Genomic DNA, 16,072 nt, shown 5'->3' with positions numbered 1-16,072 from the left:
CCTAAAGGTCAATTTGTTTCTATTTTCTTGCCAATAGTACATATTTATTAAATGAGTAGGCATCAAGGAGTTGCTTGGAAATAATCAGATTCTTATTTAGCCTTTTTTTTTTTCTCAACTACTTAACTCCTTGGAATCAATATGTTGACATACTTCCAGAAAAGTCTCTTGCAGACATCAAAACTTTAAAAAAAATTGAGATAGGAGATGTATAAAGATGAGTTATTGCAATTAATTCTTGTGCAGAATGTGGATATCCATAGCCATACAAACCAATTTAGCTTTACCTGCCACCAGGCAGAAGAGGGTGAATAAAACTGCTGATATTTCAGAAAGCATTTCACAGAGATCTCATGAAATTACAGCAATGAGTTTCTAATATGTCAATAGATTAGTTAATAAAAATTTTAGGATCTAAAGGCAGAAAAGGGTTTCCCTGGTGCCTCGGTAGTAAAGAATCTGCCTGCAATGCAGGAGACGTGAGTTAGATTCCTGATGGAGAAGATCCCCCCTGGAAAAGGAAATGGCAACACACTCTAGTGTCTTTGCCCAGAGAATCCCATGGACAGAGGAGCCTGCCAGGATACAGTCCACGGGGTCGCAGAGTCAGACATGACTTAAAAAACAGCAGTAACAAAAGGCGGTAAAGAGCATACCAGGAGAAACAGAACTTTCATTCTACACTAGACAAGTCATTCTCAGACTTGGAGTGTGTACACCTCCTCTGCATTTATCCTAGAATACCAAACTCTGTGTGACAGCTGAGTTGGGAAGCTGGGGAGCGCTAAATGCTAAGCAAAAACAAATACATCTGTCATAATCCTTTATTTCATGGAATCCATTGTATTAGAGTGTGCCGTCCACCAAGTAAAGGTTGATTTTTATAAACTCATCTTTCTAAGGCCAAAATTCCCTTTAGAATAAGAAAATATTCCTTGGCTCTGTCTATTTGGGCAAAAGAAATGCCCCCAGCTTATGATAAATACTTATATTGCACAGTGGTTTACAAAGTCAGCCAATTTGTGGCCTCTACAGAATTTCTCCAGTAACTTCCTGAGTCCATTCCCTTGAATACGCATATTTGCCTGACTCAGTCAAAAATGTCATCAATCAGGATTATGCAGTAAATAATAGTGTAGAGATTATTCCCTGAGCACAATGAGTGATTGTTCCAACACACAATGTTCAGGATTATTAGATGAGAAATAAAGAGTTGTGGCAGGATGAATTTTGCCTAGAGCTGAAGGCAGGTAACTCCTGCTTGCTACTGGCAGGAAGCATGTCATGGGGAAAAGACTAAAATAATATGAATATGAAATTCATACTGATCTTATTCAATAGGTATAAGTGCCTATAAAGATGACCAACACAAAGTCCTTGCCTGTGGAAATGCTCAACATTTTACACGTTATGAGAGCCACAGGCTCATAGAAGTATTTTCCTTAAAATTTTTGCAACTTTAGCATTAATTTGAAATTGCTTTTTCTATAACATATAAAACTTTATCAACATGTGTATATATCACTTGTGAAATGCCTTTGAATAAGTTAGGTCTGTGAATTTCCAGTAATAACTGTTTACCTCTATCCCTAAATAAGGTATGGACTACTTGGAAAGCTTTCAATCAACCTTCAAGACAGCTTTTTTGTCACTTTCTAGGACTTTGCTTTTTTTTTTTCTTCTACCCAGGAAGATGAATTGCTCCACCAGCTTCTGCCTGTAATTATAGTAATAGCAATAATAGTTCACGATTATCAAGCGATTTCTATATGTCAAAGACTCCTCTAAGAAGTAAGTCATTTAATTCTCATAAAACTGTATAACATGAGCATTGCTATTGTACCTATTTTACATTTAAGGAAAACGAGGCATGGGGAAGTTATATATGTTGCTCAGGGCCACACAAGGTCTTCCTGAGTGGCTCAGTGGTAAAGAATCCACATGCCAATGCAGGAGATGTAGGTTCCATCTCTGGGTTGGGGAGATCCCCTGGAGAAGAAAATAGCAAGTGAAAGTGTTAGTTGCTCAGTCATGTCTGACTCTTTGCAATCCCATGGACTATAGCCAGCCAGGCTCCTCTGTCCATTGAATTCTCCAGGCAAGAATACTGGAGTGGGTAGCCATTTCTTTCTCCAGGGGATCTCCTAGATCCAGGGATCAAACCTGGGTCTTCTGCATTGCAAGCAAATTCTTTACCATCAGAGCCACCAGGGAAGCAGCAACCCACTCCAGCATTCTTTCCTGGGAAATCCCATGGAGAGAGGAGCCTGGCAGGCTACAGTCCATGGGGTCACAAAAGAATCAGACATGAGTTAGTGGCTAAACAACAACAGGGTCACACAGTCAGTAAGTGACAGAGCTGCCATGTGGACCCGGCTGATTGCATCATTTTGCTATGCGATGCTCCTTCTCACTAGCACTCATATATATCCATCACATAGTATTAAGTTGGAGTTTGGGATTTTGTTTCTCTGTAGACTGTTTTCTCTGTTAAGAGTAGGGCTACCCTTCATTATAGAGGACAATTAAACCCTATGACAATAACATCCATGGTTCACGTTTTTACTTATTCACAAGTCACTGTCTACCAAATTTATTCATGACTCCCTCCTCCCATGCCCAAACAAACAAAAGCACTCTTTGTCCTAGCTAAAGGAGTGACCCACTTCAGCATTTTATAAAAACAATACCCTGTTTCACTCCCGAGAGATTACAGGTTAGGTTTTAATGACGAAGGAAGTACTTTGTGCGAATATTTGAACAGTACCACCTGTTGAAACTTGTAATGTTATTGCCTGAGACTCTTCAGAATTCAAGATTTAAACTTTCCTTCAGTCACAAGAGAGCTTATGTGAGTATTGCCAAGAAAATAATGACCAGATCCTCTGTCCCTGAAACTCAGACATTTCCAAGTCCAGCTTCAGGGAGAAACAGCTCTCTGCACCAACAGCTGAGGCACGTTGTGTCAACAAGATGGAATGCACCCGATTTCACTTTGCAGCGTACACTGGAACCCAAGCCACGGCAGGATGACTTTTTTGACGTGTACAGTTACTTGGGAATAATGGCAGCACCCTTGCAATGCGCTCTGATGGGAAACAGCTGTCAGATTTGAAGCCTTGGTTAGATGTGGCCATCCTCTGTGTGGCCAGTGACTGCTTTTGTTCACTTCCTATTGGTTAAGGAGAACAAGGGATGGAATTGTTTATTTCTTCAAAAAAATGATTGTATGTATAGAGACTTTCTGGGCAGAGATCAAGAAAAACAAATATCAATGCTTACTGCATATTATACAGAGAAATCTAGTAGTCTGGCTTTGAAAATGTGGCATTCAACATATATCTACAGTGATTGTGGTGAAAGGGCCATAGGCTGGGGGTTGTTCCTTTATGCAATCTATCTTGCTCTGCCCAGTTGGTTCAGAAAACATAGGTATAACTAATTTTAAGGGAAATGTTTTATATTCTTTCTGTTCATAATTGACAATTCCATGGGAAATACGGAGGAGATAATGGAAGCTGATGGAGCCAATAACAGTAATAAAAAGTGGAAAAGATGAAAAGTCATTTTATCTGCTTAAAAAAGTTGTTCAGTCCTAAGTCGTGTCCAGCTCTTTTGCATCCCCAAGGACTGTAGCCCATCAGGTTCCTCTGTCTATAGGATTTCCCAGGCAAGAATACTGGAGTGGGTTGCCATTTCCTTCTTAAGTCAGTGAGGAAATGAATTTAAAAAACAGATGTCATTAACTTTTCTTTCAAGTCCTTTATGTTAATAGAAATAAGAAGGAAGTGAAACTCAAAACATAGTACTGTATTATCTATCTGTCTATTTTTAGTCCAGTTCCTTGATTCACCTTGTCAGAGCCCAAGGACTCCTTTGCCTTCAGATTTAAACAAGAGCAAGTTTCCATTCATTTCCCCATGTTTCTGAGCATTTTAAAATGATAGCTGAGTTATGAGTCATTGCCAAGCTCTTCAGCATCATTGTACCAAAAGCACATAACATGTTTTCTACCTGTCTATGTAAATTATTGCCTGTGTGTAGAACTCCAGGAACGATTTGGCTTCCTGCCCACACAAATGACTTCTCATCATTCAGGTTTCAATTTAATGCCAGTATGTACTGTAAGATGTATGTTCAATCCTACAAATGAGTTGCATGTGCATTTCCATTTCAGAAAACCTGGACTGAATTTTAAAAGAAAGCATTTGGGATCTATTGTATTGGAGGTACTTCTGAGCTTAGCGCATTCTCCATAGAATGTAACACTACAGAAATAGAGTTAGACATTGGGTACTACACCAAATTTTTTGAAAAGAAAAATAAAAAAAAGATAAATGATGTCTTCAGTTTTTGAACTGCCTTTTCCAGAGAAAGAAAAGATATATTGTGAGTTTTCTTTTTCCAGTTACCTTTGCTTTTAAAAATTTCTGTTTGCTTTCTCTTGTCTGTTCACTGGCCTAGGAAGTCAAATCAACTTGAAGAGGGAAAGGTCTTAAACAGAAAGCTAAGGATTTAGAAAACTTTTGTTGAAAAGGCAGAATCTACTCCAAGCTCTAATAAGAAAGATGTTAATACTTTTAGACTTCCTTGCTTCTTACTAGTGATTTTGTTGATGGATGAAAATATATATTAAATCAATTAGAATGCACTCTAAATTTAATAAATTAAAAATATTGTCAAAAATGCCTTTTTGTAAATGTGGCAAAAAGTACTGTACATGCAAGCTAGTAAAAAGGTCAAAGGACTTAATAATGATAATAACAATACAAAGAAATATGATCATCCACCAAAAGAGCATCAAAATGTAAGATAAATCAGTAACAGGAGTGTTCTGAAATAACTGAAAATAAGGAATGTCTCATGTTGTTTTATATTACCAAAAATAGATGCAACATTCTACTGACCAAAAGTACATCAGTAACAAGGATTAAGGCATTCTCCTTTACAGTATGTGTGTACCTTCTGTAAAATCCATCATCTCATTCTGCCACATAATCACACAGGTAATAAATATTACATGTTATGCCAATATGTTTTAATGGCTTCTCTTTCACTCAGCTGTAGAACAAAACCAACAAAGTAAAACAGAGTTTGTAAGTCACCATTGCTTAAACTGAGAAAAAAGAAAATATGGGGATTTTTACACTATAATCCTTCCTTATTTTTCATTATTTTTCCTCTTAGCAGAGCATTTGTTTGTATTATCACTGAATACAGGGTCACAATATTTTCTACTTAGTAGACTTCTATTTGGTTTCAGAGAATACATTGTTCCACATTATATCAATGTCTATGGGCAAAGAAACACTGGGGACATGATGGCATTGTTGGTTGTAAGCTACAATCTCATGCACTCTTCTGAATCTTAGATTTAAGGTAATGTTTATTCCTATACTTCATTATGTATTGCCATGTACTATTTCTCTATGTTTATATTACGGCCAAAAGTGGATGGGAAGTTTCTTGAAGATAAGAACCATTTTCCTAATTAGTTTTATAGTATGATGTCAGACTCTGACACATCACCCAGGCATAGTTTTGGCTTTAACTCTGTGTTCACACAGAGTTTTGAGTTAGGTCTTGTACTATCGGTATCAATAATCTCTTCCTTTGCTATCAATCATAACGTCCACAGAACTGTAGAACTAAAACATGCATTCCAGATAATCAAGCTCTTTACTTCACAGACAAGAAACCCCAGACTCAGAGCCATTAAATATTTGGCCCAAAGTCAAAAGGAGATTCATGGCTTTCAAACATAGGAAAAGAGTTCATCTTATATTTGAGTAAACTCTGGCCCAGACACCTGCTGTTTCTTGGCAGCCTGCCGTAACAAGGATCATAACTGATGAATGGACATTTACAGTTTATTCAAATTAAGATAAATTTCTCTCATCAGTTGGAATAAGGTAAATGAATCCCTAAGCATAATTTTTAGAAACCAAATGCTTTGGTGCAAATAAGGAAGCAAGCTCAGTAGCCTAGGTAAAGATGCCAAGTTTTCCTACAAAGTCTCCTTGCAAGGGTTTAGCAAACTACCTAAGAATCACTTAATTGCTTTGTTCACTCATGCATGGACATATGTGAACACAGCAATACGTCTGACAGCCTCCTTTCTAAAGAGTTTAAAAGAGTCATCAAATTCTCTAAAACATGCTGTCAGGATTTTCTAGGTTAGAAGGATTTGATTGAAATGGCACTGAATATTTTTCAGAAATAATTGCTTTTCCTTGGTGTTGAATAAAAAATACTTGCAGAATTGATTGATGCATGAATTAGTAAAAGGACTTTGGGTAAAAGCTTCCTGAACTTTAAATAAACAAATATTAGAACAAGAGTAAGAGCAGAGGAAGAGATTCCTAATGGATACCAGGTATCTTACTTTCTTTTTCTAGGTTGCACTGGTTGCCCTGTGGCAAATCACCAAGTTTCTTAACATTCCTCTGGGTAAGGGTAGAAGCAAAACTTGAGCCTGGAATTCTTTTCTAATAGACTTTCCAAGAGAAGCCAAAGGGGTTAAAAAGTTAGGAGAGTAAATTAAGCTGAAAAATAATAGTGCTCTTATGAAATAGTCCTTTCTAGATTTATTTCTATAGTATGTATAGAGAATACATGTGCTCCTTGTTTTTTTTGAAAATCCGAAGTTTTATCTTGATATGGATTGAGACCAAGTTCTCTAATCAATTTCTTTGTACTTTCTATTTTCAAAAATCATATTTGATATCAACATCAACAAGCAGGATTCTCAACACTGCACCCATCAGATAATTTGTTCTAATTATCTCTGATTAGAAAAAGAGAATACTTGAAAATGGATTTGACTTTCTGTCAAACTGTCAAGATAACAGAGGGCTGCATTTTTCTTTTCTAATAAACCAGGAATATTTTTTCCTCTTAATCATACTCCTTTTTATTGAGATATGATTTACATATAAGGACAAGCATGTATTTATTTAATTGTATAATTAAGTGATATTGGAAAAAATCACATCTGTGCAACCCATAATTCGGAAAGGCCCTTATTTTTTAGTGCAATCACACATTTGTTTTGTTTATTTAGAACTTTAAGTAAATGAGATTGCACAGTAAGCACTCATTTTCTGTCAGAATTTTGCCCAACGTAATGCTTTTGTGATTTTTCCGTGCCATTCCAGACATCAGAAAATCATTCTTTTTCAATGCTGAGTGGCATTCCATTAAGTAAATATGCCACAATTTGCTTATCCATTCCAATTTTGATGGTCAATGAGTCGTTTCCAATTTGGGGAAATTATTTTTAAAAATCTATTATGAACATTCTTGTACATAACTTTTTATAAAATAGTTTGTGTCTTAGGGTCATGATCCATTTTAAAATACATTGCTGGACTACTTCCCACCAGGAATGTGCGAAGAGTTTCAATTGTTCTACTTCCTCTTCATTATCTGATATTGTCAGCCTTTCTAATTTTTGCCATTCTAGTGGATGTGAAGTTAAATCTCACGGTTTTATTTGCTTTTCTCTGATGTACCATTTTACGTACTTATTGGACATTTGCATTCTTTTGCTGATTTATGACCTAGCATGAGGTCCGTTTTGGTGATAATCCCATATATGCTTGAGAAGAATCTATGTTTTACAGTAATTAGGTATAATATTTTATAAATGTCAGTGATAGTTGTTCAAATATTCCACATTATTACAAATATTTTTGGTCAATTTCTGTCCTCAATTACTGATAAAGTGAAGTTAAACCTCTGATGAGGATTGTAGGTGTGTCCATATTTCCCTTTAATTATGCTAGTTTTTGCATCATATACTTTAGAGTTCTATTATTAAATACATGTAATTAAGTACATTAGACTTTTTGGGGAAATGACTTTTTAATCATTATGAAATGTCCCTTTTTATCTATGGTAATACTCCTTATATTGAATACAACATTTGTCTGATATTAATATAGTGACACCAGCTTTCTTATGCTTAGTAGTTGTATGGAATATCTTTTTATGTCCTTTATTTTTTTAAAATAAACTTTAATTCTTTGAGCATTTTTAGATTCACAGAAAAATTGAATAGAAGACACAGAGATTTCCCATGTACCCCCTTCTCCCCGTACACACAGTCTCTCCCACTGTCACCATCCTGCACCAGGGTTATTCATTTGTTACAATTGATGAACCTATATTGTGAGTGTGAAAGTCGCTCAGTCGTGTCCGACTATTTGCGACCCCATTGGATTATATAGTCCATGGAATTCTTCAAACCAGAATACTGGAGTGGGTAGCTGTTCCCTTCTCCAGTGGATCTTCCTAGCCCAGGGGTCAAACTGGAGTCTCCTGCATTTCAGGTAGATTCTTTACCATCTGAATTATCTACATTAATCCATTAGTATCACCCAAAGTTCATCATTTACATTAGGTTTCAGTCTTGGCGTATACATTCTATTGATTTACACAGATGTGTAATGAAATGTATCCACCAATATAGTATCATACAGAATAGTATAACAGCTCTAAAAATCCTCTGTCTACAGTCTACTCATCCCTTCCTGATCCCTAAACTCTGGCAACAACTGTTCTTTTTTTTTTTTTTTACTATCTTCATAGTTTTGTCTTTTATAGAGAGTCACATATTTGGAATTATACAGTCTGTAGCATTTTCATATCGGTTTCTTACACTTAATAATATGCATTTAAGGTCCTTCTATATCTTATGGCTTGAAAGCTTGTTTCTTTTCAGCACTTAATAATACTCTATTGTCTGGATTTACCAGTTTGTTTATATATTCACCTACTGATGGACATCTTGGTTGCTTCCAAATTTTGGCAATTATGAATAAAGCTGATATAAAAAAGATCTGTAATTTTCTTTCTTTGCAGTCTTTTCTTTCACAATAAACTGTGGGAAATTCTTAAAGAGGTGGGAATACCAGACCACCTCACCTGTCTCCTGAGAAATCTGTATGTAGGTCAAGAAGCAACAGTTAGAACTGGACATGGAATAACAAACTGATTAAAAATCGGAAAGGAGTACGTCAAGGCTGTATATTGTCACCCTGTTTATTTAATTTATATGCAGAGTACATCATGAGGAATGCTTGGCTGGATGAAGCACAGCTGGAATCAAGATTGCTGGGAGAAATACCAGTAACCTCATATTTGCAGACAACACCACCCTCATGGCAGGAAATGAAGAAGAATTTAAAGAGCCTCTTGATGGAAGTGAAAGAGGAGAGTGAAAAGGCTGGCTTAAAACTCAACATTCAGAAAACTAAGATCATGGCACCCAGTCCTAAAACTTCATGGTAAATAGACGGGGAAACAGTGGAAACAGTTTCAAACTGTATTGTTGGGGGACTCCAAAATCACTGCAGATGGTGACTGCAGCCATGAAATTAAAAGACACTTGCTCCTTGGAAGAAAAGTTATGACCAACCAAGACAGCATATTAAAAAGCAGAGACATTACTTTGCCAACAAAGGTCCATCTAGTCAAGGCTATGGTTTTTCCAGTAGTCATGTATGGATGTGAGGGTTGGACTATAAAAAAAGCTGAGTGCCAAAGAATTGATGCTTTTGAACTGTGGTGTTGGAGAAGACTCTTGAGAGTCCCTTGGACTTCAAGGAGATCCAATCTGTCCATCCTAAAGGAGATCAGTCCTGAGTGTTCATTGGAAGGACTGATGTTGAAGCTGAAACTCCAATATTTTGGCCACCTGATGCGAAGAGCTGACTCATTGCAAAAGACCCTGATGCTGGGAAAGATTGAAGGCAGGAGGAGAAGGGGATGACAGAGGATCAGATGGTTAGATGGCATCACCGAGTCAATGGACATGAGTTTGAGTAAGCTCCGGGAGTTGGTAAGGGACAGGGAAGCCTGGCATGCTGCAGTCTATAGGGTTGCAACGAGTTGGACATGACTGCCTGAACTGAGTCTTTTCTTGGTTTGGATATTAGGATAATTCTGATTGCATTGGATGTATTTCCTCTATTTGTATCCTCTAAAAGTGATTGTGTAGAATAGGTAGAATTTTTTCATAAATTCTTGGCAGAATTCATAAGTAAACCCGTCAGAGCCTGGTTCTTTCTACTTTAAAAGGTTATTAATTATTGATTCAATGTCTTTATTGAAAATAAGTTTATTCAGATTGTGTATTTCTTCTTCTATAAGTTTTTACAGATTATGACTTTCAAAAAATTGTTTTAAAAGTCCATTTCATCTTGATTCCTGAATATGTGAGCACAGATCTCTTTACAGTATTCCTTTATTATTATTTGTGTCCATAGAATTTGTAGTGATATCCCCTACATTCATGTTTGGTACTAATGATTTGTGTCTTCTCCTTTTTAAACATTAGGTTGGCTAGAGATATTAATTTTAATGATGTTTCCAATAACAAGCTTTTCATTTCATTTAGTTTCTCTTGCTTTCCTGTTTGCAGTTTCATTGATTTCTACTTTTATATTTTTAGTTAATTAATTTATTTATTTTAATTGGAGGCTAATTACTTTACAATATTGTAGTGGTTTTCCCATACATTGACATGAATCAACCATGGGTGTACATGTGTCCCCCATCCTGAACCTCCCCTCCCAACTCCCTCCCCTTTGCTCTTATTTTTATTAATTCTTTTCCACTATTTGCTTTGGATTTAATTTGCTCTTTTTCTAATTTCTTAAAGTAGAAGCTTAGATTATTGGTTTTAGATTGTCTTTCCTTGCCAAGATAAATATTAAATAGTATAAATTTCCCTAGAAGCATTGTTTTCACTGCATCCCACAAATTTTGTTATGTGTTCCTTTTCATTTAATTTGAAGTATTTTTCACTCACTTCAGATTTCTCCTTTAACCCATGTTGTTTAGAAGCATGTTGCTTAACCTCCAAGTTCAGGGATTTTCCAACTATCTTTCTATTATTGATTTCTAGTTTAATTCCACTGTGTCTGAGAGCGTACAGTGTATGATTCTTATTTTTTTTTAATTTGATGTGTGCTTTATGTGCCTATTTTAGAGATTTTTGTGAGGCTGGTTATTTGGGGTGAGGGTATTGCTAAATACATGAAAAATTGGTTAGACAATGCTTATTGACTGGAATGCTTTACTTGTAAACCCCTTGACATTTAATATTCAATCTTAGACTTTAGTCTGCAATACCAATTGTACCTATAAGTAAGTGAAAGTCACTCAGTCATGTCTGACTCTTTGCAACCCCATGGACCATACAGTCCATGGAATTCTCCAGGCCAGAATACTGGAATGGGTAGCCTTTCACCTCTCCCTTCTCCAGGGGATCTTCCCAACCCAGGGATAGAACCCACATCTCCTGCATTGCAGGAAGATTCTTTACCAACTGAGCCACAGGGAAAGACCGAGCATACTGGAGTGGGTAGCCTAACCCTTCTCCAGCAGATCTTCCTGACCCAGATCTTCCTGACCCAGCAACTGGGGTCTTCTGCATTGCAGGCAGCTTTACCAACTGAGCTGTTAGGGAAGCCCAGTTGTACCTATAGGCCAGTCTGATGCTATGTTTTGGCAACTTGTCCCTGCTCCAAGTATTGTTATGTAGCTTTGGCTAATATTCCACTATTTTAGTCCAGGAAGTAGTTGAAGGCACACACATTTTGGCTGGGTGCAGATTACTCTGAGAATAGCTCTCCTGCTCCAGCATTGCAACAAGCCTACAATGCAACTTTTGAAAAAAATATTTCCCTTTTGCCATCACTGGTTGAGACAGGTCAGGTCTGACATTGCCAAGGGAACCACCCGAGGGCTTTCCTCAACTCTCTAATGGCTGCTGGCTTCATACAATTTTATCTGTAATTAAATCTATTTTGTCTAATTTAAGAACAGACTCTGGTAAAGATTTCAGTTTCAGTGTGAAAGACAGGTAGAGTTCTTTTTAGCTGCAGACAGTTTAGAGCTGTATAATCTTTTACTCTCATTTTGTTTAGGTTTTTCCAATTTGACTTTGGGCATTTGCTTAATCTTTTTGTGTCTCAATATGTTAATTTTCCAAAGAGGCAGTCAATTTCAAAAACGTTTGAAAAAGAGTATATATTGTTCTAAAATATATCTTTGCATAAGTATTGAAAATTTAGCTGAATTGTAATGAGGTGAATTGGCTTAATGTCAGTGCCACACATTCAGTTAACCTCAAAGTCACAAAATCTGACTTATAAATAGAGCATAATTCTACATAAAAATGATGTTTTGCACTTCATTAGATTTGATTGATCTCAAGCACAGCTATGTATATGCTACAGATTAGCTTAAATAGGATTTCAACTTTTAGGTGACTCCTTAGATTCTAAAATATCTTCCTAATTACTTGCCTCCTGATAGACTAGAAATCCTTGTACATTGAGGGGATTAACTGTTACTGTGCTTTTAAAGAGATTAGGTTCTCTCTGAGAGAGAAAAAAATGGGGCCATTGAAAAATGGAGGCTTATCACTCTGTCTGAAATATAATTCTATCCCTGTATGGGGAGGCATACAGAACATTTTGGTGAACCTTCCCCCGAACAGCATTTTCTTGCTTTGTATCATGTTGGAAAATAGAGCTTAAATTTATTTTTTGAATATCTATGTACAATTTTAGTGAGTTCAAGTTTAACGTGAAGGGTCTCTCAAAACTGACCTCAAGATTAGATTTACCAGCTTAAAACTCAAGGCTTAGGAAAAAAAAAAACGGCTAATCTTTGTTGCATGACAAACTTGAGGGGGCCAGAGAGGTTTCTTTTCACAGGCAACTGCAGTAGCAATGATTTGATCACCATTTGCCTTTAGTGTTTACACAGACTGGGATCAAGCCGGTAGTCTTCTCTTTAAGAGCAGTGAGTGTCTCACAGAGCATATTTGTAAGATTGATACATTTTCTTGTGTTAGTTCTTCTTAAATCCAGTCTCTTAGCCCTCTTCACCAAACTCAATAAAATAGCTTCCTTGATTTAAAATTTTTTAGGAGAAAAAAAGGGAGTCTGTCAAATTAAGAGCCTAATAATCACACCATTTTAAAACCCAGCATCCTCCTTTGATGATATTCTTTCCATTCCTGATTCCCTTTCTCCCAATATAGGAGCATAAACAAGCAAACCTTCCAAATTGGCAAGAGTATCAGGGGGAAAAAAAAAGAAATATTCTAAAGCATAGGACAGTAGCACAAGTGATTAATGGTCCCCTATACAAATTTTCCTCTTTTTGTTTGGTAGTAAAATCTCTAATTTTTATTTGGGACTATGACTACTCAGAACAAAGATAATTTTCCCCAGCCTTGCTTTTATCTATATGTGGCTGTATGGCTAAATTCTGACCCATGAGTGGTATGTGGAAAATTCTCATGGCAGCATTTGAGAACTTTTCTTAAAAGGAGCTAGTGTGTGTCTTTTGCTCTTTCCTCTTTATCCTGTACTATCTTGTAGATGAAATTCAGATGTCATGCCTGGACGTGATATAGCCAAGAAAGACCATTGGCAACGGCACCTGTTTCTCTGAAGATCCCTTCTTTGAACTGCCTGCTACTAGAATTCTACATGAAGAAAAAAATCAACATTTATGTTGTTTCAACTACTGTTTTTCAGGTGCTTTTTACTTGCAGATAAACCTACCTCTAACTAGTATGTTTAGTATTTCTCATCCTTATTGGAAAGATTTTCCCCAAAGGTATTAATTATAACAAATATACATTTCAATTACTGTAATTTGCAAATTAAAAGGTCAACAAATATTTGAAATGTCAGTCTTTTTTATTTTTGTGCAGCAATAAGAAAATTTGCATTCCTCACTCAAAATTTATTTGTATATAAATTTTCATCTTTGAATAATCTTGACAATCAATTCTTCCATATCCTGAAATATCTCTCTTGATTTAAGGATGATCCACTCTGATACAAATGATCATTGGAAATCTACCTCATCCCAACTTTGTGTCCAATTCTTCTGTGTCTGTATTATTATTTTTTGAAACATGCAAAAAATGAAGGTGTGGTTTCTAGTTCTACACATAAGGAATTTAGAAGTCAATATTACTTCCTAACAACAAATGAAACGCTGAATAGACCAGAAAAATTAACTTTTTTTTAATTCATAAAGTATATGAAGACACAGGGCAAACCGCTGCTCCTGATATTTAAAAAAGAAGACAAATAAATACAAGGGAGTCACAGCTAACCAGGGCAAAGGCTCACCAGAAGCCATTGGGGAACCAGAGCCAGGATGGGAAAACCTGAACCGTAACTGATAAACTGATGGAGGCTCAGTGTGGACAATTCTGACCGTTAAAAACTCCAGGAGGACCCAGTCATCAGGTGGGATACCGTAATCTGTGATTTACCTCCAGGAGCTTTAAAGGGTTCCCATGGTAAATATCAGAGAAAATACTCCTTGAACTTCTGACAGGGAGAGAGAAAAACCATTTTGAAATATGCCATAGCACGCTGTTTTTCTTTAAAAGTTTGCTCTCATGAGAAATTGGTTAACCAGAGCCTAACCTGCAGGGTATTATCAGAGCCGAGCAGAACTGGGGGAAGGGAAATGACCCAACTCCAGCCAGTCTAACCCCACTGCAGCCATCCTTTCACAACTGTGGGAGGGCAAAAGCCCTGAGAAATACTTGTGAAGTTCGTAGTGTGGGGACATAAGCTCATTAAAAGACTGAGGCCTAACTAAAAGACTACAGAACACTTTCTGCCCTCCATCTCAAACCACAGTACTAGTAGCCGATATATAGCAACTTTGTTTTTTATATCTAATACATGATATAGAGCTACCAAGAAATAATTACAAAGCGTATCAAAAGGCAAATGACCCAATCTGAAGAGGCAACATTAATATCAGAACCTGTGATATTGGAATTATCAAACTAGGAGTTTAAAACTGCTGTGATTAATATAAGGCTTCCCAGGTGGCTCAGTGGTAAAGAATCTGCCTGCAATGCAGGAGATTCGAGTTCAGTCCCTGGGTTGGGAAGATCTCCAGGAGAAGGAAAAGGCAACCCACACCATTATTCTTGTCTGGAAAATCCCATGGACAGAGGAGCCTGGCAGACCACAGTCCATGGGATCACAAAGAATTGGACATGACTGAGTGACTGAGATCAGCACAGCACACTGAATTAATATGCCAAGAACTCTGAGGGATAAAACATAGGGCATTCAAAAACAGATGGCACGGTAAGCAGGGACATGGAAATCCTAAGGATGCACTAAAAAGAAATACTGGAGATAAAAAAACACTGTAACAGCAATGTCGAATGCCATTGATGGGCTTATTATAAAATGGGACACGGCTGAGGAAAGAATCTTTGAGTTTGAGGATATCTCAATAGATACCTCCAAAACTGAAAAGCAAGGAGAACAAGGGCCGAAGGAAAAAGCCAGAACAGAATATTCAAGGACTATGGAACAACTCTAAAAGATGTAACATAGGTGTAAGAGGAATACTAAAGGAGAAAAAAAGAAAGGAAAAGAGGGAATATCTGAAACAATAATGAATAAAAAATTCTCACAAATTAATGTCAGATGCCAAATGATGGATCCAGGAAACTCAGAGGGACACCAATCAAGATGAATGCCCCAAGATACACATAGCCATATCATTTTCAAACTATAGAAAGTCAGAGATAAAGAAAAAAATCATGAAAGAAGCTAGAGAGAAAAAGCACCTTACTTAAAATAGAACAAAGATAAGAATTACATTCATTTTCTCTTTATAATCATGCAAGCAAGTAAAAGAGTGGAGTGAAATATTTGAAGTATTGAGAGAAAGAAATCACTGATTTTGTACCCTGTGAAATTTTGGACCTAAATTTTGTACCCTGTGAAATTATCCTTTAAAATTGAAGGAGAAATAAATATTTTCTCAGACAAAAATTGAGGGAATTTGTTGCCAGATCTGCCTTAAAAGAGATGTTATAAGTAGTTCTTCAGAGAGAAAGAAAGTAATATAGGTCAGAAACTTGGTTCTGTATAAGAAAGGAAAAACATCAAAGAAGGAATAAGTAAAGTTAAAATTAAAACTTGTTTTTCTTAGTTGATCTAATAGGAAACAGTTGGCTCAAACTAATAATAGCAGCAATATTTAATTAGGTATG

The sequence above is a fragment of the Cervus elaphus genome, chromosome 33 (genome assembly GCF_910594005.1).
Source record: "Cervus elaphus chromosome 33, mCerEla1.1, whole genome shotgun sequence".
Lineage (NCBI taxonomy): Eukaryota > Metazoa > Chordata > Mammalia > Artiodactyla > Cervidae > Cervus > Cervus elaphus.
Note: the sequence above shows the minus strand (reverse complement) of the source record.